The sequence below is a fragment of the Gopherus flavomarginatus genome, chromosome 6, assembly GCF_025201925.1.
Source record: "Gopherus flavomarginatus isolate rGopFla2 chromosome 6, rGopFla2.mat.asm, whole genome shotgun sequence".
Lineage (NCBI taxonomy): Eukaryota > Metazoa > Chordata > Testudines > Testudinidae > Gopherus > Gopherus flavomarginatus.
Window position 1 is genome coordinate 64,586,896 of NC_066622.1, and position 23,716 is coordinate 64,610,611.

Sequence of the window (23,716 nt, forward strand, 5' to 3'; positions counted from 1 at the left end):
GAATGGAAACTGCATGGAGTTCACATTATAAACCCTGCATAAGCATGACAGAGAAAGAGAAAAAAAGCAGAGACACAACCAATCAGCATTGCCAGCCCCAAGTATTTGAAAATAATGAAATTGGCTGAAAATTAATTTTTAAAAAGTAAAACATTGGCGGGGGGGTTGTTTTGGTTTCTGAGCCTTTGAGATCACTCAGGTCACATTTTGAAGCTTTTTTCTGCAACCATGAGTGCTAAAAACATACTGCTTGGTTTCAATCCAAGATGAGAGTCTCAGCTAATCCCATGCCTCCTGCAGCTGGGGCATTCAAAAACACACCACACATCACAGGGGTTCTCAAACTTGGGTTGTGACCCCTCAGGGGGTCACAAAGTTATTATATGGGGTGTCACGAGCTGTCAGCCTCCACCTCAAACAGCGCTTCACCTCCAGCATTTACAATAGTTTTATATATAAAAGAAGTGTTTTTAATTTATAAGGGAGGGTCACACTCATAGGCTTGCTGTGTGAAAGGGGTCACCAATGCAAAAGTTTGAGAACCACTGAGTTGTATTATGAGACTCACAACAAAATCTGTGGCCAAATACAGAAAGACAGCATGGCGGTGAGCAGATGTCTTGCATGCATTTAGCTTAGAGGGATAAACTTCCCCAGGCAGGGCACAAGCCTTTCCATGTGTGGGCAGCATCCTGTGCATTGTGCTGCTCTCAAAATACATATAATAAATAAATGTATGAGTCTTTGGTGGTGAAGCTACTGAGTTTGATCCTTGTTGAGGACTGTAGTATCTGTACAGCCATAGGTCATTACAAGATGGCACTCAGATATGGGGCTTGAATTTAGGGTGACCAGATGCCCTGATTTTAGGGTCTTTTTTTTTATCATAGAATATCAGGGTTAGAAGAGACCTCAGAAGGTCATCTAGTACAACCCATTGCTCAAAGCTGGACCAAACCCCAACTAAATTCCCAAATTGCCCCCTCAAGGATTGAGCTCATAACCCTGTGTTTAGCAGGCCAATGCTCAAACCACTGAGCTATCCCTCCCCCTGTATATAGGCTCCTATTACCCCTCCATTCCCTGTCCTGATTTTTCATTTGCTGTCTGGTCACCCTACTTGAATTCCTTTGGGTTACACATTTTTGGCTAGAGCAAGTCAGAAAAACCTGGACAAAACTATATTCCGTTAGCAAATGCAGTTTCATTAAAACTGAAATACTTCACAAAATCAGGTCGCTTTCACTGGAATTCATTTCAGAAGAAAATCAGGAAAAAAGTTCCAACGATGTTGAAACGGAACTAAACGTTTCATTTTTTTATTCTGAGACAACTTTTTGGGTTGCCTTTTTAAAATTTCATATTATATATCAGATCCTAAGGCAACATTTTAAACGATGTCAAATTTAAAATTTTCATTTTTTGTTCTGATTCAGAATGAAGCCAACTTTCAAAATCTCAAAATCCTTCACAAATGGAGTTTCCATCCTTCCCACAGCTCTACTTTTGACTAGCTTCTTTAACACATGGGGGAGAGGAGGAGGGGACGGAGGAGAGAGAGAGACCTTGTCACCCTCTGTGGTCAGACCCCATTGGACAGCTTACCACGTACAGAGGAATTTAGCTCAAATGACAGAATATTGTGATTGTGGTGCTAAAAGTCAGAGTTTGATTCTCTCCCCTCTCCTTCCCACCCCCGTGCACAGGGTGCCACCTATCCAAGTTTTCCTATATCAGATCCCTTTTCTGAGGTGGCTGTCCCAGATGAAATGGTTCAGATGTCCCATTTTTTTGTATCTCAGAGATGGCAACCCTATCCTGCATTAATCTCCCCCACCCTTTGCAGTGTACTCACTTTAATCAACTGGCTGAACTATTCAGGCCCAGTGGAAACAGTCAGGATTCTTCACCAGCGACTCCGGTTTCTTTTCACATGTAACTATTACATAATAATGCATACCTATGAGAGAGAGAAAGGGAGAGAAACGTGTTATATTAATGCCACTGCCCTTACCATTGCACTTAGCAAGGAGTCTGGGATAGAGAAGTCATCCCAGAATTCATAGGACTCAAAGAAACTTGTAGGGCAGGCACCATTAGAAATGTAGGCTGGGAGCAAGGCTTTCTGGGAGGATAGGGAGTGGAATAAAAGCCAAGCCATGTTCTCAGTGTAGAGGTGACCTTGAAAGTCTCTTTTCTTGGGGACAGTCTCTTAGGTCCCTCCAGGCAAGGGCAAACAGACAATGGGGGAGAAAAGAGAGATGAAGACGGAGAAAAAGAAAATATGGATGATAAAAATAGATGGGAGGAAAGAGCAGGGGCAGCTCCAGGCACCAGCACGCCAAGTGCGTGCCTGGGATGGCAAGCCACGGGGGGCGCTCTGCTGGTCGCTGCGAGGGCAGCAGGCAGGATACCTTCGGCGGCATGCCTGCGGAGGGTCCGCTGGTCCCGCGGCTTCGGCGGACCTCCCGCAAGCATGCCGCCAAATCCGCAGGACCGGAGACCTCCTGCAGGCAAGCCGCCGAAGGCAGCCTGCCTGCTGTGCTTGGGGCGGCAAAATACCTAGTCGCCCCTGGGAAAGAGGCCAAATCAGAGAAAGTTTGGTCACTCACAGAGCTACACACAATGTGGCAGCTTGCCCCAGCACCATCCAGATGCACAGCCACCACACCACAGCCACAGGTAGCAATGCAATCATGACTAAGGCTAAGATTTTGTCACGTATATTTTTAGTAAAAGCCATGGACAGGTAACGAGCAATACAGAAAAACTCATGGAAGCCTGTGACCTATCCACACTAAAAATATGCATGACAAAATGGAGAACTGCAAGCTCCCCACACCATCCAGGGGGGCCTGGCTCAGAGCTACAGTGTCCCTCCACCACCTGCACCGTCTCGGAGCTCCGGGGTACCCCGGCCCGCAGCGGCTTCATGCTCTGGGGAACCTTGGCCAGAGCTCATGGGGGACCCATCGCCCATGGTGGCTGGGACTTCGGGGTCTCCCCACTGCCTGGGAGCTCTGAGGCACCCATACCCTGGCTGGGAGCTGCATGGCACCCCTGCTGCCCTCTGCAGCTGGGAGCTTGGCCTCCGCAGTTCCCAGCTGCCAGGAGCAGTGGGGGACCCTACAGCTCCCAGGCACTGGGGTTCAAGTCACAGATCTCTGGAAGTCACAGATTCCGTGACCAAATTTGTCTGTGACAAAATTGTCACCCTAATCACAACCTCTATTGCATGAGGCATTGCTATGGATTGAATACATGCCCTCTAGAGGGAAAAGGCAGCACTACTGAATTTTGTTCAGGAAGCAAAAGCCAAAAACACAAGAGCAGTGATACCATTTAACCACTTGATACTGAGAGAGGAATAGCTTGTACTGGAATGCAGATCCTATCTAAAACGTAAAATGTCATGTTTCAAGTGGGTTTCACTGATGGGCTTTAAAGTAAATTTCCTCTGTCAAGATGAAGATTCCAGAAGATAAGATGTTTGGCTTATAGCCCAGTTCTAAAATACAAAAATTATTGCAAAAGCCTCGTTTCTCAGAAAGAGCTGGAGGTGATGAAATGGAATATAATGTTTTATTTTTAATGTTGCTGATGAATGAATGTTAAGTGACTGGGTGATTGGCTAGTTTTCTCCTCGCCCAATTAGCTATTTTTATAGGATATTTATATTTTATAGGATATTTATATATTTATATTATACAATATAATCTCGAGATTTTTTCACCTAGATAAGACCATGTTATCTTCCTCAGACATGGTCCTTTTACTTTTCTTTATTTTTTTAAGCTTGGAGACATCTCAGGCCTTTTTATTCTTTTTAATGCAGGGTGTGAAAGTGAAAGTGTGGCTGTGACCATGCAGGTGTGTGTGAGCACCCATACAACCCACATGGGCAAGGTGCCTGAAAGAAATGTTCCCCAGGTTTAAATAGTCCTAAATGATGTCTCGTAAAATTACTCCCTATAGTGTGTTCTGTGTTTTATGTTTAAAAATCCTGAGAGACTTCAGGTTGTCCTCTGCAATTTCTGGAAAATGCACTGTCAAACTTCTAGTTATCAAAAGTATTCCATTGAAGCCTGTACTATAATTAGGGCTACGGTTTTGTCATGGAGGTCACAGAAGTCACGGAATCCATGAGTTTCAGAGACCTCCGTGATTTGAGCCCCCTGTGCTTGGGAGTTGTAGGGGCCCCCACCACCCTGGTAGCTGGGAACTGTGAGGGCCAAGCTCCCAGCTGCAGAGGGCAGCACGAATGGCCTGAAGCTCCCAGCGGGGTAGGGAGCAGGGGTGCCCCAGAGCTCCCAGGCAGCAGGGGTGCCCTGGAGCTCTCAAGCAGCGGGGAGACCCCGAGCTCCTGGCCACCACGGGCGGCAGGGAGATCCTGAACTTCCGGCCACTGTGAGCTGGGGTGCCCCTGAGCATGGAGCCACCGCAGGCGGCCAGGGTGTCCCAGAGCCCCGAGACACGGCAGGCAGTGGCAGGACACTGCAGCTCTGAGCCAGGCTCCCCTGGGTGATGTAAAGAGCCTGGAGCTCCCCATTTTGTCACGCATATTTTTAGTAAAAGTCACGGACAGGTCACAGTCGTCCATGAATTTTTCTTTATTGCCTGTGACCTATCCGTGACTTTTTCTAAAAATATCCATGACAAAATCTTAGCCTTAGTTACAATCCACCTCCGGTGGAGAGAGGAAAGGGTTAGCCACCACATAGCAATTCATTTCCAAGGTTGTGTCCAGATATTAGATAATAATCTGGTTTCATATTAAGCTCCTTAACCATTCAAATGATAGATCTGATTGATTTTGGTCACATTCTTTAGTTGGATTTATAAGCAAACAGCCACTTTTTTAGAATTTGTCTAAGGACTGATTATTGTTGGCATCACTGAGTCTAACTTGTTTGGTTTATTGATTTCACCTTGACTGGACAGTTGTTTTGCTTTATTCTTAGTTTAGTTTAATATTATTAACAGGAGCTTAGCTTAGGTGATAAAGTTTCTTTGCTTTTATCTTTGTTTCAGTGTTCTAAAAAATTATAAAAAATCATATTTCTTTTAACAAGCAATGTGGGTCCAGATCCCTTTGAGACCTGGGATAGATACCAGCCAGTCAACCTAAAATCCTGTCCTGTTCCTTAATTAGCCTATGGTTCTCATAGGATATACCCTGGACACACATTACGGGGAGGAGAAGGGAGGTGGGGGCACAGATGAATAAAAAAAAATCAGAGAACAGAAAGGAAGCAAAGAAGCAGCAGGAAGCTTCTCAGAGGAATGTCAAAGAGTTTGTCTGACTGGAGACATGATGTTCTACAGGCCTCAAGAGTTATTTCAGGACCTGCTGGCATCCTGAAAGATAAGCTTGGAAGAACCATGACTCCTGCCCAACAAAATTAGAGCAGTTCCAGAAAGAGAGAGAGAGATGGAACCTGCAGCATGAGGTCTGATAGCTAGGTTTCTGCTCTACACTGGGGTCAGTTTTAATCTGGGCTGTGCCCCTTTACAGGCAGCCCTGCACTATAGATAACATCATTTAAAATGTTTGTTTCCAGATACTGGGGAAAAATCCTACCAACTGCTCCAGATTCGCACTGAGAAAATGTTCTTTGGTCAAGTGGTCACGATCCAACAGCACTGGGTTTGTTGTGATCTGAGCAGCTGGCAGACAGTCATTGGCACAGTCCCCAGGGGTGGCCCGTCCATAAAGACGAACTAGGCGGTCGTCTAGGGTGCCAAGTTAAATGGGGGGAAATTCGACGAAAAAAATCAAATAAAAAAATGAAAAAGATGAAAAAAATACAAATAAAATAACAAAGATGTCAATATTTCAATTCCCGTGCGTGTACGGACGGAATATGAATTATAATTCATTTCTCTACATTTCTGAGAATTTATTAATATGTTAAATCTTTAATTTACTGCAAAAATAAATAATATTTTAGTGAAATATTTTTTCAATTTGTGACGCAGGGTCAAGATGACACACACTGCAATTTTGATAAGCAATAACTCAGCCACAATGAAACACATCTGCCAGTGGCAAGAGCTGCAATGCTAGTGACACCTAACTCGAATATACATCAAGGTTACATAACTGGAAATTCACGTAGAGCGGAGATATCGCGAGTTGATACATGTCAAATGGTCATTTTAACACACGTCACAGGTAGATTAAGAATCAAATGAATACTGTGGGGCTCGTTCACCTGCATATCTACCAATGTGATATACGCCATCATGTGCCAGCAATGCCCCTCTGCCATGTACATTGGCCCTACCAGACAGTCTCTACACAAAAGAATAAATGGACACAAATCTGACAGCAGGAATCATAACATTCAAAAACCAGTGGGAGAACACTTCAACCTCTCTAACCACTCAGTGACAGACTTGAAGGTGGCAATTTTGCAACAAAAAAACTTCAAAAACAGATTCCAAAGAGAGACTGCTGAACTCAAATTAATATGCAAATTAGATACAATTAACTTAGGTTTAAACAGAGACTGGGAATGGTTGGGTCATTACACTAATTTAATCTATTTCCCCATGTTAAGTTCTCCTCACACCTTCTATGGGTCATCTCGATTATCACTTCAAAAGTTTTTTTTCTCCTGCTGATAATAGCTCATCTCAATTGATTGTCCTCTTACAGTTGGTCTAGATTCATAGATTCATGTTCTCTGTATGTATAAATATTTTCTGTCTGTGTGTTCCACTCTATGCATCCGAAGAAGTGAGCTGTAGCCCAGGAAAGCTTATGCTGAAATAAATTTGCTAGTCTCTAAGGTGACACAAGTACTTCTGTTCTTTTTGTGGAAAATTGTGTTTCTTGGTGCCAAAGAATAAAGAATAACGTCTTTCAGCATTATAAATCCAAAATGTGAGTATTTAAGCATTATTATTGGGCTGTATAATTATGAACTTTTCTTTTTCTGGTTCACATGTAATAAATAAGGTCCATAAAAGTAACAGCGTTAACGCTTAATAGACTACGAAAGTGATGACGTCACACTCCAAGCGGGTAACCACGAGGAAGGGGATTACTTTCCAAACAACCTGTGTCAGGTTATAACGTTGAAAAAGGTCATTTTGTTGCTGTGTAAATGCTGCCTGTAACTGTTTTAATAGGTAAGTGAGTGTATGTTACTAATCATTGAACCTTTAAGCAGTGAAAAGATGTGTTGGGATGGCTGCAATGTGGTTTAAATCACCAACCATGTGGTGGGTGTGTCAGCCATCCTTAATGCTATAATGCTTACAGTCGGGAGCACGGTACATAACAATATTCAAATGCCCCATGGCAGAAAGAGGAAAAAGAAAAGCCTCAGGAGCTGAGTATCATAAATGAAAGGCTGAGAAGGAAAAGGACCAAGCAAAACAGCAGGGATCCTTCCTGAAATATCTTCTCTTTAATCCAAATAAAGATGGAAGCAGTTCACAGCATCAAGATGAAGGTATATTACTTTGAGATGAGGGTAGCTCACATCCACAAAAAAGCAGTTTGGAAACTCAAGATGATGGAAACTTACGTCTAGATGAAGGCAGCTCACAGCACCAGATTGATATGGAAGTGGAGAAAATTTATTCACCTTCAGAGACACATGCAGAAATCGAAGTAAATGAAATAAAAGGAAGAAAAGATGAGGAAGTTACAAACAAGTTACAAGTATCAGGGTAGCTGTGTTAGTCCATATCCACAAAAACAACAAGGAGTCCGGTGGCACCTTTACAGTATGGGGACCCAGCTTCATGGCCTGGATGTGATGTCAGTGTGCGGCAAATGCTCGTGAAACATGGAACCGAACAAGTTTATGAATTTCTCTTCCCTAAGGAGGGAAATAAAAGAAAATTCTCTGGTCATCATTACAAGAAGAAACTCATCAATGGGGAAGAAATTCAACAAAACTGGTTACAATATTCCATGTCAAAGGACTCTGTGTTTTGCTTTAGCTGCAAGTTGTTTAGAAATTAAGCAATTGGTACATCACTTACTGCAAATGCTTCGAAGGCCTGGAAAAACATCTCTTCAATTCTCTCTTCACATGAAAGAAGTACAGAATATTTGTAATGTTTTCAAAATTGGAAAGAACTTGAATGATGATTGAAAAAAGGAAAAACTATCAAAGAAAATTTACGTGTGATCAAGGAAAAAGAAGCATATTGGTAACAAATATTAGAGTGTCTGATTGCTTTAGTGAGAGTTTTCGGTGGGCAAAATTTAGCATTCTGCGGCCACAGTACAAATGAAAAATTATATACTCCAGGTAATGGAAACTTTTTAAAATTTGTTGAATACCCAGCTTTGTTTGATCCAGTCATGAAGGAGCATCTACGTGAAATAAATGATCATGAAACACAGGTTCATTACTTAGGAAAAAATATGTAGAATTAACTGATTCAAATCCTAGCAAATGGCATTAAAAAGAAAAGTATAGAAGCTGCCCATTCTGCAAAATACTTTTCAATAATACTGGACTGTATACCAGATGTGAGTCATGTTGCACAAATGACGATGATCATTCATTTTGTGTATATGGAAAAGTCTGCAGATGACAATAATGCTGAAGTGCTCATAAAGGAACATTTTTGGGTTTCGTATCACTGAAGGAGACGACTGGAGCATTTATGACTGAAACTATTCTACAAGAGCTTGAAACAATGTCATTATCTGTTGAAAACTTACATGGCCAAGGCTATGATAATGGGAGTAATATGAAGGGTAAAGACAATGGCGTGCAAAGGAGAATGATGGGAATCAATCCTAGAGCCTTTTTCATTCTTTGCTGTGCACATTCTCTGAATTTGGTTGCCAATGATGCTGCTAGATGCTGTTTGGAGGCAAGCAGTTTCTTTGACCTGGTGCAATGTGTTTATGTGTTTTTCTCAGGCTCAACATGCCGTTGTGAGATTCTGACTCGCCATGTGAATTCAATAACTGTGAAACCACTTAGTCAGACAAGGGAGAGTCTCATTGATGCTTTGAAGCCTCTTTGCTATGAGCCTGGAAACATTTATGATGCCCTAATTAAAATTTCTAATGACACTACCTTTGCTGGATCATCTAGCAATACGGCACGTTCAGATGCAGACGCTTTTGCAAATGGCCTTTCCAAGTTCAAATTTGTGACTTCCCTCATTTTGTGGTATAATATCCTTTTCAAGATTAACCTCACTAGTAAGCAGCTTCAGGAAAATAATTTAAACATACATTCTGCTATTCAAAAACTGCAGCAAACTAAAAACACTCTGGAGGAATTCAGAAGTGATGAAGGGTTCGAAAGAACACATAGATTCTCTCTAGCTTGCTGAAGAAATAGACTTTCCGACAGAATTTGAACCAGAGCCAGTTCGCATTCGGCAAAAGAAACAGCAGTTTTCATATGAAGGACGAGACACTAATTCAGAACTCAAAACAAAGGTTCAAAGTGAATTTCTACTTCCCAGTCCTTCATACTGCTATTCACTCAGTTGACGAAAGATTTTAACAGATGCAGCAGTATCACAGTCAGTATTTGGTTTTCTATATGATATCCACAGCCTGCAAAAGAAAACAGCAAAACAGATAAGAGAATTTTGTATAAAACTGGAGTCAGCTTTGACTCAAGAAAATTCGAAAGACATTGATGCTACAGATTTGTGTAGTGAGCTTCAGGCTTTTTCAAGACGACTTAAGGAACATTCCACTCTTGAAGAAGTACTGAAGTTTTTTTGTGAAAATAAAAGCGCAGTTTTCCGAACATTTTTAAACCTCTATGCATTCTTTTAACTTTGCCAGTTTCCGCCGTAGTGTGGAACGTAGCTTCTCAAAGTTAAAATTGATAAAAACATATCTGCATTCAACAATGGTGCACAAGAGACTTGTTGGACTTGCCACAATGTCAACAGAGCATGAAATAGCTGGAAAACTGGATCTAAAAGAACTAGTGACTGATTTTTCAAAACTTAAAGCAAGAAAAGTCATGTTTTAAGAGCACACACTGTTTTTTATTTGGAGTGTTTTGTAAATACAGGTTAAAGTTCATTGAAGAGCTTTCTTCTTTCTTTCTGTATTGGATGTGGTGATAATGGCAGTTAAAGCAGGATAACGTAATGGATTATTTTGGATTTGTAATAATAAAAATTATAATTAACATTTTTAATGCATTTTTATTTGAAATCAGACTGAAATATCATCTAGCTGTAGTGTACAAATCTATTCCGAAAATTTTGTGTCTCTATTTTATCTTATCTTAGAAACATTGTTTGGACAGATGGATGGATGGACAAACCAAATAATTAAGCCTCTGTTTACAAAAAAAAAATGCTTAAAAACATTGAAAAGAAAAAAGGGGCAAAACGTTTCCCAGTTTACCAAAAAGCTCAGCCTAGATCTGCCTTGGGGCTTGGGGATGGGAGCGCCAATTGCATGGCTAACCTAGGGTGCCAGTTACTGGCAGCTAGTCTAGGGCTGCCCCTGATTATCCCTTTGCTCTGTCCTGGTGGTTGGCAAGGCATCGAACCTGACGCAATTCCCAACTGCCAAATGCTGCTCAAAGCAGAGCGCTTGATACTGACCACATGGGAGAAGAGGTGGGTTTGGGTGTGGAGACAGAAACTGGAACCTGGAAACAGCGTACAGAAATTCTCTCCCATGCTGATGGTTCTTACAGCAAAGCTTGAACCTCAGTATACAGCATGGGGTGCGCCAGAGAGGACATGGGGAGCACAGGAAGCCACTCATGGGCCTTTGGAAGAGGTAAAAAGAGCAATGAGTAGTAGCAATTTATGGGTGATTCTTCTTTCCCATTCTAAAGAGGTTCAGCTAAGCATCCAAATGTTGGCACCTTTGGACGTCTGCCCACCACTGGCTCCTGGCAGGTTCTAGAGAATTGGGATGTGGATGGAGATCCAGGGTGGATTTGCATAAGCACTCACCCTTGGTCTAACTCTGCTTCCATCAATGTAGTGGAAAAACTCCCATTAGCATCAATAGCAGCAGCATTAGGCCAATTGAGACACAGAGCCCCACTGATGGTTCACTGTTCTGGGTCAGCAACTCATCAAGTTTGACATAGTCAGTGTACCCCAACTCACCATTGTCATAATCTGTATCTAAAAGGGGGCATGTCATATTTCATTGGAAAGCCAGTAACCCACAGATTGTTAATATTCTAGCGTGATATATATACAGTACACCCATAAACAACTTTGTAGATATGTGCTGCAATATGTTCTTAACATGTATTTGGCAATCAGTACCTAAGCCCAGAGGTGAAAGTAAGGCGGTACGGGCCGGTAAGGAGGACCGGTAAGAAAAGGTGCAGCAGCTACCGGCAAGAAAATGGAGCTCTCTCTCCCTCGCTGACTCCTACTCCTGGCTCCAGCAATATTGAGGGTCTCCTCCCTGGCCCCACCTGCTGTCCCCTCGTGCCTCCCCTGAGTGTGCCCTGCCCCCCCTTTGCTGCCACCATGCACCTCCCTGGGTCCCGGAGCCAGAGCCGGCTCTAACATTTTTGCCGCCCCAAGCGAAAACAAAGAGCACCACACCGCCCCGCCCCCAAGCGTCGCGCCGCCCAAGTCCCCTGACCCCCGAGCGTCACGTCACGCCGTGCCGCCCAAGTCCCCGCCCCTCCCGAGCGTCACCCAGGTCCCCCGCCCCACCGGGCACCACGCCGCCCAAGTCCCCTGCCCCTCCCAAGCGTCACATTGCACCGCCCAAGTCCCTCGCCCCCCCAAGCATCACATTGTGCCACCCAAGTCCCTTGTTCCCCTGAGCGCCATGTCGCCCAAGTCTCCCGCCCCCCCCCGAGCGTCGCGTCATGCCGTCCAAGTCCCTGCCCCTCCGAGCACCGTGCCGCTGAAGCCCGCCCCACTGAGTGCCACGCTGCCCAAGTCCCGGCCCCTCAAGCACGGCGCCATGCCTCCCAAACCCAGCCTCTCCCCAGCACCGCCTGGCCGAACCAAAAAAAACAAAAACAAACCCCGAGTGCTGCCCCATCCCAATGTGCCGCCCCAGCACATGCTTGGTAGGCTGGTGTCTGGAGCCGGCCCTGCCCGGAGCAGAGTGTTTGTCTCTCTCCATCCCCTGCAGCTCCATGCTGCCTGCCTGCATTAACTGCCGCCACAGGGTCCCAGTGCCCCCCTCCACTTCTGCCAGGGCAGGCTGTGCTTCCCCATCGGACCCTTTCATTTTCCGGTGGGACCCTCCACCAGTACAGCCACCCCCCTGCCTGCAGTCACTGCTCTTGCCCCACACTGGGCAAGGGGCAGCCCCAGTGAGGCTACAGTGAGGGGCAGCAGCAGAGGAGGAGGTGCACATGTGATGGCAGCACCCCGCCCCCCGGCATGGCACCCACCACAGGGGAGGCGAGGGGGATTCCTGGACCTGAGAGGGGCCGTAGGAGCATGTGCAGTGACAGGGGGGTGAGTGTGCTGCCGGAGGGAGAAGGGGGTCGCTACCCCAGAGCTCGCTGCTGCCAGCAGGGAGAGGGCTGGGGGGAGTCCTTCTCTCTGGCTCCAGTCCCAGGGCAGCCTGCCTGCACCCCAAACTCATCTCCAGCCCTGTCCCACTCTAGAGCCCACACCCCCAGACAGAGCCCTCATCCCCCCGCACCCCAACCTTCTGTCCCAGCCCTGAGCCTGTCCAACACCACAAACCCCTCATCTCCAGCCCCAGCCAGAGCCCTCATCCCCCTGCACCCTAACTCTCTGCCTCATCCCTGAGTCCCCTCCCACACCTGAAACCCCTCATCCCCAGCCACACCCCAAATCCACCCCCAGCCTCACCCCACAGCCCTTACCCCTGCACCTCCTTCCTCCACACCCTCTCTTATCCCCAAACTCCCTGCCAGAACCTGCACCCTCTCCCCACTCCCTCCCATCCCCAAACTCCCTTCCAGAGCCTGCACCCTGCACCCCTCCTGCACCCCAGTACCCTGCCCCAGACCAGGGCCAGCACCCCAAACATCCTCCCTTCCCCAAACTCCCACCCAGAGCTTTGGGCAGGTGGGGAGTGGAGTTTGGGGGAGCAGAGTTTGGGCAGGGGCACGTTCCAGGCACCTCCAAAATTTCTACAAACCTGCCATCCCTACCAGCAAGAGCTGGTGTGCCACACCGGGGTGGACCAGATTCCAGAGGCAGTAATTTAAAGGGCTGGAGCCCAGGGCCCTTTAAATTGCGGCCAGAGCCATGGGGTAGCGGCTGCAGGGGTCGGGTGGTGATTTAAAGGGCCCAGGGCTCCTGCCACCACTACCACCCCAGGCCCTTTAAATCGCCGCTGGAGCCCCACTGCTGCTACCTCAGGGTTCTGGGGACAATTTAAAGGGCCTGGGACCTTTAAATAGCCCCTGGAGCCTGCCGGAGCCCTGGGGTAGTGGCGACAGGGCTCTGGTGGCTATTGAAAGGGTTTGGGGCTCCCGCTGTCTCCACCACCCCGGGCCCTTTAAATAACCACCAGAGCCCTGCCACTGCTACCCCAGAAGACTGCTGCTCTCCGGAGACAATTTAAAGGGCCCTGGAGCGTAGCAGCAGCTGGAGCCCCGAGCCCTGCTGCTGGAGCCCTGGGGCTCCATTGTCAATTTAAAGGGCCTAAGGCTCTGCTGCAGTAGCAGCAGCTAGAGCCCCGGGCTCTTTAAATTGCCCCCTTTAAATCACCTCCAAACCCCAGAGCTCCCAGCCACCTCTGTAGCTGGGAGCTCAGGGGGTGATTTAAAGGGCTTGGGGCTCCCATCTGCTGCTGTCACAGCTCTAGCCCCCAGGCCCTTTAAATCCTGATTTAAAGTGCCTGGGGATTTAATGGCTCCGCCTCTTCCAGTGGAGGCCACGCCCTTCCTCAGGATTCTGGAGTACCGGCAAATCCTTTAAGTTACTTTCACCCCTGCCTAAGCCATGCCTCTTCCAGACACAGGAATGAAATTCTGCCTGCTGGAATGGGTCTCCCATGTAAATGGAGCAAGGTGTGACCAAAGACAATGAAAACCACATTTGCATGCCAGGTAAGCAAAGCTAGCAGGAGAGCCGGGAGGGGACAAGCGACCACTTAATCACGAGAGGGGATGGACAGTGGTGGATTACAGTTTTATGGGGCCCCGCGCCAAGGCAAGTGGGGGCCCTTCCCCAGCCTTTCCGCCTGCAGCCCCCTCCCTTCACTCCCAGAGCTCCTGCCGGGGAGCTGGGTTTAGGCAAGGGGGCTTCCCCCACTCCTGGTAAGAGCACTGGGTCGGTGGAGGAAGCCCCTACACACTGACCTCCCGTCCCCAGCAGCCGTTCTGGGTGGCTGGGCAGAGTGGGGCAAGACCCCACGTTCTTGACCTGCTCCCCAGCAGGAGCGCCACGCAGGTGGAGCGGGTTCAGGCACAGGGGTGCCCTTTTTCCCAGGCCCTCAATTGACCAGGCACAGCAGCACAGCATTCTAGGCACCCAGAGTTGCAGGGCAGGCGGTGACACAACCCCTCACCGGTCTGGGTTGAACCCCAAAATGTCCCACCAATCCTGTGCACTTGTGAACCTTTCCTTCCCCTCCTCACCCCCCACTGGAATGGTAAATGTAATTAGAGACGGGGGAATGCTGAAGAAAAAAAGTTTCCACAAATATTCTTTTGAATTTTTACAGTAATTTCAACTGTGATCATATACCACCAGAAAGCAATGCTCAGTCAGGGAAGAGAAACATAGAATCATAGAATATCAGGGTTGGAAGGGACCTCCGGAGGTCATCTAGTCCAACCCCCTGCTCAAAGCAGGACCAATTCCCAACTAAATCATCCCAGCCAGGGCTTTGTCAAGCCTGACCTTAAAAACCTCATACCGTGAGTAGACCTCTGTCTCCAGTCAAAACACCAACTCTCAACAATACACAGATAAAAAAGAACCCCAAGAAAAGATTTGAACAAGCTGAGAAAAATCCAAATCTGTTTGCAAACAATTCAAACAGGAAGAGTCAACATTTTAGATATGCTTCTAGCATGCTCACTTTTGAGCAAGGATTTCGCCCTACTTAAATACATCTAGGGTCAGATGCACAGCGCTTTAAGTTTCCTCTAGCACAGAGGAGACCAGAGCTTGCACAGATCTAATGTAGCCAGCTATTCCTCAGCCCTGCCTGCTTCCCCACCCCAAAATAGGGGACATTCCAGGATAGGGTTGTCATAGCAGGAACAAGCGGGGCAGGCCCAAAGCACAAAGTGTTCCAGTGTTTCCATTATCCACTGGTGCTCTCTGAGGCTGCTCTAACTTCTGCTAATGGGATAGTTCAACCCCTGGAAGCCCCTAGGATGTGAAGAATTAGAGAATCGAGCCATTTATGCCCCTTCCCCAGATCTGCCAATCACTTGCCTGCCACCACTTTGAAGTGCCAGATAAAGTTCAAATATCATTTAAAAAACCCTTCACTAGGGAGACAATCAGAACATCTCAAGAGAATGAAAGAAGAGAGTGAAGGAAGGAAATTCCTTATTACACAGGTCATCCTGTTTTAATCAGTGGCCTAATACGGGGTGGGGTGTTCAACCTTTTTTAATTTGTGGCCCCCTAAAAAGTTTCAAATGGAGGCGCAGACACCTTTGGAAATCTTAGACAGCGTTTGAGGACCTGCAGAGTTCGCGGACCACAGGTTGAAAACCACTGGCCTAAAGAATGTGATCCACTGAGTCCACCTGCAGGTCTACCTCTTCTAACCCAGGTAGGTTCAACCAGGCACAGCTAGTCAACTGCTCATGCATTTGTCAGTTCAACACTTCTTTATTCTCACATTAATTTTCATCAATACAGTTTGTTCTCCTAGAGCAGCCATCCAACAGGCAGCACAGCTTCCAATACCACCCAGGCAGCAGTGACAAACACCATGAGTGAGCTCAGACCTGAAGCCTGCAGGAGGACGCAAAGGTCCACACACAGCCTCCAGCACCAGAACCAGAACAGCCACGTTAAAGAAACATAAGAGTTTTGCAAGGTAAAGCATGGGAGAGGCCAGGGCCGGCTCCAGGGGTTTTGCCGCCCCAAGGAGCCAAAAAAAAAAAAAAAAAAAGACGCAATCGCGATCTGCGGCAATTCAGCGGGAGGTCCTTCGCTCCGAGCGGGAGTGAGTGACCCTCCGCCAAATTGCCGCCGAATACCTGAACGTGCCACCCCGCTCCGGAGTGGCCGCCCCAAGCACCTGCTTGCTAAGCTGGTGCCTGGAGCCGGCCTTGTGAGAGGCTGATCTTGGGTGACATAATACTGTTATTTATACAGCGCCTGCCTGCCAAATTGCTTGGTGCACTGTGCTGCAAAAATCAAAGCAAATGCAATGCAATGAAAACATAATCAAATATGAATACACCACAGATGAGGAGGCAAGTTTTAGAATAGGAGAGAAAGGACTCAAAAGGGCCTAAATATAGGGCCAGAGGCCATTCAACAAGATTTTAAAGACAGAAAATGTTAAGGAGCTCTTTAAAACCAGAGAGACAGTTATTGCTATTTATATGTTGTACACACAGCAACAGACAAGTCCTGCCCTGAAGAGCCTATCGTGTAATTGGACAACATCAACAAAAGGTGGTGGAGGAAACAGACACAAAAGGGATAAATGATTTCCCAGGGCCCTCCAGCAGGACAATGGCAGAGTTGAATAGAGCTGACTGTGGAGATATCTGAGACATTAGCGATTATCTTCAAAAAGTCACTGAAGATGGGAGAGATTCCAGACAACTGGAGAAGGGTAAATATAGTGCCAATCTACAAAAAGGGAAATAAGGACAACTTGCGGAATTATAGACCAGTTAGCTTAACTTCTGTACCCGGAAAAATAATGGAGCAAATAATTAAGCAATCAATTTATGAACACCTAGAAGATAATAAGGTGATAAGTAACAGTCAACATGGATTTGTCAAGAACAAATCTGTGTCAAACCAACCTGATAGCTTTCTTTGACAAGGTATTATGCCTTGTGGATGGGGGGAAGTGACAGAAGTGGTATATCTTGACTTTAGTAAAGCTTTTGATACTGTCTCGCATGACCTTCTCATAAACAAACTAGGGAAATACAACCTAGGTGGTGCTACCATAACGTGGATGCATAACTGGTTGGATAACCATTCCCAGAGAGTAGTTATCAGTGGTTCACAGTCATGCTGGAAGGGCATAACGAGTTGGGTGATGCAAGGATCAGTTCTGGGTCCGGTTCTGTTCAATATCTTCATCAATGATTTAGATAATGGCATTGAGAGTACACTTACAAAGTTTGCAGACGATAACAAGGTGGGAGGGGTTGCAAGTGCTTTGGAGGATAGGATTAAAACTCAAAATGATCTGGACAAACTGGAGGAATGATCTGAAGTAAATAGGATGAAATTCAATAAGGACAAATGCAAATACTCCACTTAGGAAGGAACAATCAGTTGTACACATACAAAATGAGAAATGACTGCCTAGGAAGGAGTATTGCAGAAAGGGATCTGGAAGTCATAGCGGACCATAAGCGTAATATGAGTCAGTGTAACACTGTTGCAAAAAAAAGCAAACATCATGCTGGGATGTATTAGCAAACATCATGCTGGGATGTAATTCTTCTGCTCTACTCTGCACTGATTAGGCCTCAGCTGGAGTATCGTGTCCAGTTCTGGGCGCCACATTTCAGGAATGATGAGGACAAATTGGAGAATGTCCAGAGAAGAGCAACAAAAATGATGAAAGGTCTAAAAAACATGACCTATGAGGAAAGATTGAAAAAGAGAAGACTGAGAGCGGACATGATAACAGTTCTCAAGTATATAAAAGGTTGTAACAAGGAGGAAGGAGAAAAATTGTTCTTCTTAACCTCTTAGGAAAGGACAAGAAGCAATGGGCTTAAATTGCAGCAAGGGCAATTTAGGTTGGACATTAGGAAAAACTTCCTAGCTGTCAGAGTGGTTAAGCACTGGAACAAATTCCCCCAGGGAGGTTGTGGAATTACCATCATTGGTAGGGTGACCATATTTCCCAAAGAGAATATGGGACACCCCCAGCCACTCGCTAGAGGTCCCCCTCCGATGCTGTTGCCAAACTGGGATGTATGGTCACCCTAATCATTGGGGACTTTTAAGAGCAGGTTAGACAAACACCTGCCAGGAAGGGTTTAGATAATATTTAGTCCTGCCTTGAGTGCACGGGACTGGACTAGATGACCTCTTGAGGTCCTACGACTCTATGATTCTAGATCTCCTCATTCCCAGTCCAGAGCCCTCTACACTAGACATTGTTGCCTCTCAAATGTGGCTATATAAGTAAGAGGAGCTATGCATTTGAGCTTTGCAAGTGTTTCAGTCACAAGGTGGAGTGGCTGTGGCTCAAATGAGACAAGGCGTTAGTGGCTCTTTTACATTTCCTCATCTATCTTGTGACTGCCAGTTTAATAGGTATCGCAAATAGCAGCAGATATGCTCTCTCCAGCTGGCATGGCAAGGATGAGATTTTGCTATCACTGCTTCCAATTAAAAGAAAATATTGAGAATGACTGTGTTAGTAGCAGGCCAACACTAACGCTTAAGAATTTCTGCTTTTTATATATAGTTTAATGCAGAGGCGGAGTACAGTTTTATGGGGCCCTGGGCCAAGGCAAGTGGGACCCCTCCGCACCCCTTCCTCCTGCAGTCCTCCCCGCTCCCACCTGGTGCTCCTGCCGGGGAGCAAGGCATGGGGGCTTCCCAAGCTCTGCCTGCCCGGCACTCCCTCTAGTGGGGTCAGGAGTGCTGGGCAGGTAGGAGAGACCCTCGACCCTACTCCCCGGCAGAAGCATCAGGCGGGTGGATGGAGCAGGACAAGTTCCCGCATCCTGAGCCCGCTCCCCGGCAGGAGTGCCAGGTGGGTGGAGCAGGGTACGGTGTGACCATTTTTCTAGGGCCTCCCAGTTGGCCGGGACCCTGGGCATGGGGCCCGTTGGTCCAGTGGCTAATCTGCCAATGGTTTAATGGGATCATGAATTTATTGACGGCAAACTGTTCTATGCAGTTATTGTGAAGCACCCAGGGAAGTGCAGCCAATTTAACTGGTCAGTCTGTGTCACTGAACTGGGATGTCCCACAGACCACTGAATCGTCTATGGGCAATAAGGAGGGAAAGTACGATACAATTAATAATAATTAGCATATTAGACCAAATCCGGTCTCCAAGAATGGCACATGGTTTGCCAGTCAAGTCACTAGGGGCTGCACAAGCATATTCTGAGCACTCTCAACTACCTGATATATCAGGGCAGGGTAATGAGTCACCTGCCTCAGTGAGTCACCAGAACCCATTCAGCCTCTTTCCCAGCAGAATCAACACCTGATGGGTGTGCTAATTCAGGCAAACCTTGCCAGTCTGTTACAGATAGACAATCATTCTTTACCTGGATGTGATGGTCCTTTTGGTTTCACCTATGCTACACACAGGTTCACACTCACATGCAGAAAGACATAGTTGGGAAGCTATCAGAAAAACAGAAAGAATACATGTAGCCCAATAAGTAGCTGTGAACACATCAGTACACAAGAGGTTGGCAGCGGAGAATGGCCAGTGAGGACTCTTCCTCTAAAAATGCCACCTGCATGAGACTGGGGATCTCCTAGAGCAGTGGTTCCCAACCTTTTCGTCTGACAGACACCAGACGAAGGACCATGGCAGCGGTGGAGCATCCGCCGAAATGCTGCCAAATTTCTGCAGTGTTTCGGCGGCGACGCCTCTTAATGATGTCACTTGTGGGCGGCAAGTGGCATCATCGAGAGGCGTCACCGCCGAAACGCCACAGAAATTTGGCGGCATTTCGGCGGATGCTCAACCACAAGCCAGGACGCGGGTGCATTTAGAGTGATATGGCATGGTGCTTCCAAGAGCCCCTGCTATCTGTAGTAAGGTAGCACTATTTCCAGCTGGCCTAAGAGAGAGTAAACTCATGAATCTCCATCCCAGTCGTAAGGATCCTCCATTTTAGCCCTGAGGATTTTGGGAGAGAAGAGTCAGCAGAGAACCAGAAAGGTGGGTGAACACACAAAAACTCCCCTTAGACTGATGTTGCCAATTATCCAGGGACTTAGAAAGAAGGAAGACTTATTATGCTTTTCCAGCTGACGCCAGGGAGCCAAAACAGTGCATGCACCAGTGGCAGCTCTGGCCCTCTAGGTGTAAATGGATGCAACTTCAATGGAATTGCAGCTGCTTACACCAGCAGTCAGTTTTCCCCAGTCACTTTTGTGGAAGGAGAAGAGGGGAAGCATTATAAAGGGAGAAAATAAATGAATAGCTTCGTTATTACGATGCTCAGGGTCTCATTCTCTTCTCATGCCAGCAAGCCACTGACTTCAACTGAGTAACTCCTGATTTACATCAGCGTCAGTAAGGTTAGACTCATCCCTCCCTTTCCCATCTAGGGCTCTTTTTTCAGCATCTCTAGATTTAGCTGAAGATGAGCCCATTCCCTCTTCCCCAGTGGGAGATTCAAGCCAGCCGAGCCCAGGCTGCCTGAGAAGAGCACTGGCACATCCTCATGTAAATCATTGCTCATTACATGTATTAGAGCATGTCAAGGAGGAGAGTGAGTAATGCTCTTCATACTGACAAAACTAAATACTTGCTTCTCAGGAAGGCAGCACAGAGAGGTTGGCATCCAGCCCACGCCCCAAAATAGTAGTAGATACCTCCAATTCTAATCTTTCAGCGTCTGTCACATAAGTGTTAAAGACACGAGACGTGTCACTACTTACTGATATATTAGGTGAGGGTCAGTAACCGAGGCAATGGTAAATGCATAACAACACACAGGGCTCTGTTTTAATTACATTTCTTCACATGGAATCACAATAGGCACTAATACCAATAAATAAAATGCAACAAAAACATTTACTCCTGGGGGAATTCTGTGCCAAAAAATTAAAAATTCTGTGCACAATATTGCAAAATTCCGCATATTTTATTTGTCAAAATAACACAATATAATCATGCCAGTTTCAATTATTTTGGTAATTTATTTCAAAATACCTCTCCAGCAAGTATGTCTGTAACAATACAGAAAACAAAAAAAGATTCAGGAAATGTTTTTTGACAAACTGATTCCTTACTAGGCATATTAATACAGAACTTTGAGTAATAATTAATTTAAACTACAATACAGAACTGTATTTCCCACATCCCTCAGAAGCAGTGCAAAGGGTTAGGGGAGTCTGGGATAACGGAGGAGTTGTGGGAGAGGCAAGTAATTCCTGGGCAGGAACCTGGGAGGGAACCTGGAGGGCTGTTGGGTGTGGGTGGGAGAAGTATGGAGCAGTTTTCTGGGGTGTGGAGGGATTCTTAGAGAGTTGGGGAGCCTCCCCATGTAGACCCTGGCTGATCCCATTCAGTGCCTCTCCCATTTAGTCAGGCACATCTGCCCTTGTCCCTGTGTAATCCTGCACTTTCCCTCCCCGTGTCCCTGCACCCCCACTCAGCTACCCATTCCTCAACCCCATGTGTCGCTGCACTCTCATTCAGCCACCCCTCCCCTTGATCCTCATGTGGCTCTTCACTCACTCCCATTCAGTCCTTGACTCAATGCTGTCATCCCATAACTGCATACACCCCACACTAGCCCTTCTGAACACCAGTCTATATGACCCCTCCCCAGTAGCCCCATGTGCCACACTCTGTCCATCCCCCACATATCCTGTGCCTCCTCACCTGGCCTCATGGGTATGTCACTGTGAGGAATGCAGCCTCAGCCCCCTCCCTCCCTGACTGGCTGCTCCAGCCCAAGAGCCAGCTGTCCTATCTTCTGGCACCACAGCCAGGGTGACCAGACAGCAAATGTGAAAAATTAGGACGGGGGTGGGAGGCCATAGGAGCCTATATTAAAAAAAGACCCCAAAATTGGGACTTCTCTATAAAATTGGGACATCTGGTCACCCTAACTGCAGCAGTCGCTGGTGGGTGAAAGATGTAACTGAAGCACCGCTCCAGCAGAATGTATTTTCTGCAGGAAAAAAAATCTGCAGGGGACATGAATTCTGTGCATAATTCCCCCAGGAGTAAATGTTTGAGATCAGGCTCACTGACTTGGTTCCTAAGAGGCTGTGCTCAATAAAACTGTCTATGGAGAAAAAACAGACAGAGAATGGAGAGACAACACAGTGAATGGCAAAAAGACAATGTACAATACCACTACCGATGGGAAGCATGCTCCGGATGAGACTGCAGCAATTAGGCAATGATTCTTACTCCACTTCCATTTGGGACAGCATTTGCCATAATGCAGAGGTTCTCAACTTGTGGAGGTCACACACTGCTGTCACGGGGTTGCAAGCACTCTGCCCTCCAGAGATTGCTGTACAGCAGGGGTACCCCAGCTCACTCCTGGCTGGATGAGCAGTTCTGGAGGTGGGGAGGTCCCAGCATGGAAAAGGTTGAGGATGCAGCGTTTCTCAAATGTGGCCACCAGGAGCTTTTCATGAGGCCAGAACCTCCTGGGTGGTGATGGGGGGTGCACAGGTGTCCTCTCCTCCAGGGCTGCCAGCAGAGGTTGGGTCCTGTCACACTCTGGAGCCACAAACTTTGAAGGAGCAGGCAGGCGGGTGGGATTTGGGCTTCAGACCTGGGGTGGGGGGCAGCAGTCTCCATCCCTTGGCCACGGGCTTTGAGCCCTGACCCCAGCCCTGGACCCAGCTCACTCCCCTCCCACCTGCTGCTTCCTCTGGCCTTGGACTCCAGCCATGCAGCAGTGGGCTCTGGCCCCCAGCCACAGGGTTTCGGATGCCAGCCGTTGGGTCATGTGATCCAGCTCTGGCCCCTAGCTGTGCAGCAGTGACTGACAGCCCCAAGCTCACCTCCTCCTACCCTCACATTGCCCCTGGCCCCCACTGCCCCAGTCCCTGGCTGCATAGCTGCAGGGCTCCGGTCCCCAGACTCACCACTCCTCATCACCCCTGGCCCCCAGCTGCCTCCCTCAGCATCCAGGGCTTAGTTCATCTTCCAGCTTGCCAGGGCTATTGTGAAAAGTCTGTTGTGTAGAGTAAGTCTGTTGTGAAAAGTGGTATTTGTATGTTTGTTAATATCACTTTTCACTGTCTCCCAGCTAGCTAGCAAGTCTGCTATTGTGAAAAGTGATATTAACAAAATACAAATATCATTTTTCACAGAAACAGACTTACTAGCTAGCAAGTCTTAAAAAAATAAGCAACCAAAAAAAGAGAAGAAAAGAAAAAGAAACCCAAAAGAAACAACAACAAAAAGGGACAAGAACACGCAAAACACATAATCTGTTTCTATTCTGTTTAGATCCAGTAAAGAACAGAGAAAACTGTACATAATTTTTATTATTGAGTCTGCAAAAAAACCCTACATAATGAAATTACAATGATTTGGACATGTATATGTGCATATTTATTTTGTTTTTCCTAAAGTTAACTGAGTATTTTCGGACAAACTGTCAGAGCAGCCACTAGCAATAGTTAGTGGCCGCACTGTGAGGCCACCAAAAAATTTCTTGTGAGGGAAGAAGTGTATCAGACTACTGCTGTACCAAGTACATTTTTCTTCCTCCAGCAACAATCTATACTTGATACTCAAAAGGAAGGCAAGCATCTCTCACTCCCATCGCTGCCCCCCACTTCTCATTAAGGTACCTGATTAATTCTACAGTGCTGTGCATGGACGACAACATTTCTACCTGACCCCTGTGGCAATCATCTTAAGCCTTGAAGCATAACCCTGGATACCTTATCTCAGCTAGCAACAAACATTATTAATGTTTGTAAAGGAAATTGG

At 46.6% G+C, this 23,716-nt stretch overlaps 1 protein-coding gene across 40 annotated transcripts in view; it reads right to left on the reverse strand.

The window, feature by feature from the left end:
- The window catches only part of SORBS1 (sorbin and SH3 domain containing 1), a 275,655-nt gene that overhangs the window by 128,197 nt on the left and 123,742 nt on the right, over positions 1–23,716 (reverse strand). For 3 of the 40 annotated variants that reach the window (XM_050959929.1, XM_050959932.1, XM_050959931.1), the window contains one exon: positions 1,856–1,960. The exons of the other annotated variants lie outside the window; for them this stretch is intronic. The gene's annotated coding sequence lies outside the window, so the exon portion shown is untranslated. The remainder of the gene's footprint in view (positions 1–1,855; positions 1,961–23,716) is intronic. 40 annotated transcript variants of the gene reach the window in all.